Below are 2,586 nucleotides of genomic sequence, written 5' to 3'. Positions count from 1 at the left end.
AACTGGACCAGTGCTAGCTACATTGAGCAAAACCCAGCTCCTCTGAGATGAAATTTTCTCATCTGTAAAAAGGACATAATATTATTTGAACTGCCTACATCTCAGGGTTGTGAGGAAAATATGTGGTCAATTTTGAGATACCATAAAAATATGAGGTACCCTAAACTACTCCACAGAAGTCCAACTCTGATGTTTCATCCTGATGTGCAGGTGATCTTGAGTTCTCAAAGAATATGCCAATAGGGCTTGGGAAGTTTCTCCATGCTGGGACATTATGAGAACAAGTATAGTAACTGTGTATCTGGGGATCTGAAGTAAAAAGAGGCTAATTGCCAGAAGGATGGTCACTAGTTGAAGTATTTCTTTGGTCACAATGACCAAAGAGGCAAAAACACAAAATGGCTCTCAATCTTTCCCATCCTCTTTGAAGAAATTATGTTAATGTGGCAGAAAACAGGTCAGAATGCCAGGAAACAATCAAACCATCTCTGACTATTAGCTATTGAAAGAAAGAAGGCAATAAATATTTTCGTACATTCAGAGCCTTGATTTTTGCCCTTCCAAACCTGACATCCCACTTTTTCACCTTATACCTTCCCCCAGTATACTCTGCAATCTAATGATATTAGTGTTCTTGCTATTTACTCAAACTATTTTCTTATTCCATGCATTTTCTCTGGCTGGTCCTATATTGGGAATCTTTTTCTGCCTTACCTCCATCTCCTGCCTACCTTGGCTTCCTTTAAATTCCAACTAAAATCCCACCTTCTAGGAGAAACCTTTCTCAATTTTCCTAATTCTGGTGCTTTCTCTCTGTTCATTATCTATACACACATGCACACACACACACACACACACACACACACACACACACACACACGTCTTATCTATACATAGTTGTTTGAGTATTGTCTCTCCCGTGAACTCTTTGAGAGCAGTCATAATCTTTTGAGTTGCTTTTCAATCCCAGAGCTTTATACAATGTCTAGCACATGATAGGTGCTCAAAAAAAATGTCAGTGACTGACTGATGGCTTACAACATGCTAGGTATGGTGCTAGATGTGGGAGATACAAATACAAGTGAAAAGAATGACAGTGTCTGCCTTTAAAGAACATGCATTCTAATAGTAGAGGTCAACATACAAAAGTGAGTTAAAAGGGGAGATGGTGAATGAGGTGAAAGCACCCATTTCCAGGGTATACTTCTGAGCTCCTGAAGTCAGGAATGGGAGCCAGGAGGGCAATGACAGCTAGCGTGGACCCTTCCACAAAATCATTGCCACTGGAAGAACTCACAAATGGGAGTAGGATGCAAGTATAACAAAGGGATAATCCACATGAAGAATGTAACAGGAGTGTGTAAGAAAAAATACCTCCACCTACCTTCCTGGCATCCACCACAGCCTGGTGTTCCCTGATTACAGCCTAAATGGCTATCATCAATGTAGGCTAGGCATCTGATATAATCTTAACCATCTTCAAAGCCTTGATGATACAATGTCAGCATGGAGGGCAAGTCTAATAGAGTATATCAATGGTGAAGCAGGGGACACTTCTCTTCCATATTTGATGTTGGCTAGACCTCCCTGTGAGCCTGGCTAGGGGACTGACATAGGGGCCACAGAATAGCAAGCTAAATGAAGTAGCAAGGTAGTATCTCTCTCTTTCTCTTTTCCATCTTTTCCACTATCTCTTTTGATTTAATAAAATCATTTCATTTATGGTCAATCTCATAGTTTTCCCTCTTACAGAAGTAAGTGGATATTCCAGGGAGAGGAGGCTGCAGATGTTAAGAGAAGTTCCAGTTTACTGTTAGTACTGTTAGAGTGTAATCTGCTTGGTTTTGTACTAGATAAGATGGACAGCTAGTGGTACAGTGAATAGAGTATTGGGCTTGAAATCAGGAAGACTCTTTATGAGTTCAAATATGGCTTCAGACACTTAATAGCTGCATGACCCTGGGCAAGTCATTTTACCAGGCTTGCTTCAGTTCTTCATCTACAAAATGAGCTGGAGAAGGAAATGACAAACTATTTTAGTGTATTTTCTTAGAGAAACCCAAAATGGGGTCAGGAAGAGTCAGACCTCACTGAAGCAACTAAACAACAAAGATGACAAAAGAGTAGCATTATTCAGGGTTTGGGCTGGGCTAATTCTGGTGAGCAATCATAATTGGGTGGCCAATAAAGAAGGAGAAGCTAATAGATCACTAGTAAGACCACATTAGCCTACATGCCATGATTCATTTCAGAAGATGAAGAAATTGAGAAATTCTCCAAAGAATATAAGATTCTATAGACTGTCACCATGTATTCAATGACTTTACTGAACAAGTGAATATAGGAATGGATAGAAAAAGCCATGTCTGAAAATATGGTTTTAGATTAAGAAATAAAAGCAGTCAAAAGCTTGTAACCTATTCAATTATTTCCATAAAGATCCTTGACTACTTAGAACAAATAGCAGAGTAAATACCAATTAGATGAAAGGAGAAAGATGAAAGACACTCACCTAATTCAACAAGCGATTGACTCCACCCCACCCCACCCACCTCCCAAATTAGCAATATATAAAAGTAAAGATAT

The sequence above is a fragment of the Monodelphis domestica genome, chromosome 1, assembly GCF_027887165.1.
Source record: "Monodelphis domestica isolate mMonDom1 chromosome 1, mMonDom1.pri, whole genome shotgun sequence".
Taxonomy (NCBI): Eukaryota; Metazoa; Chordata; class Mammalia; order Didelphimorphia; family Didelphidae; genus Monodelphis; species Monodelphis domestica.
The sequence above is the reverse complement of the archived record's forward strand: the minus strand, read 5'-3'. Positions refer to the sequence as shown.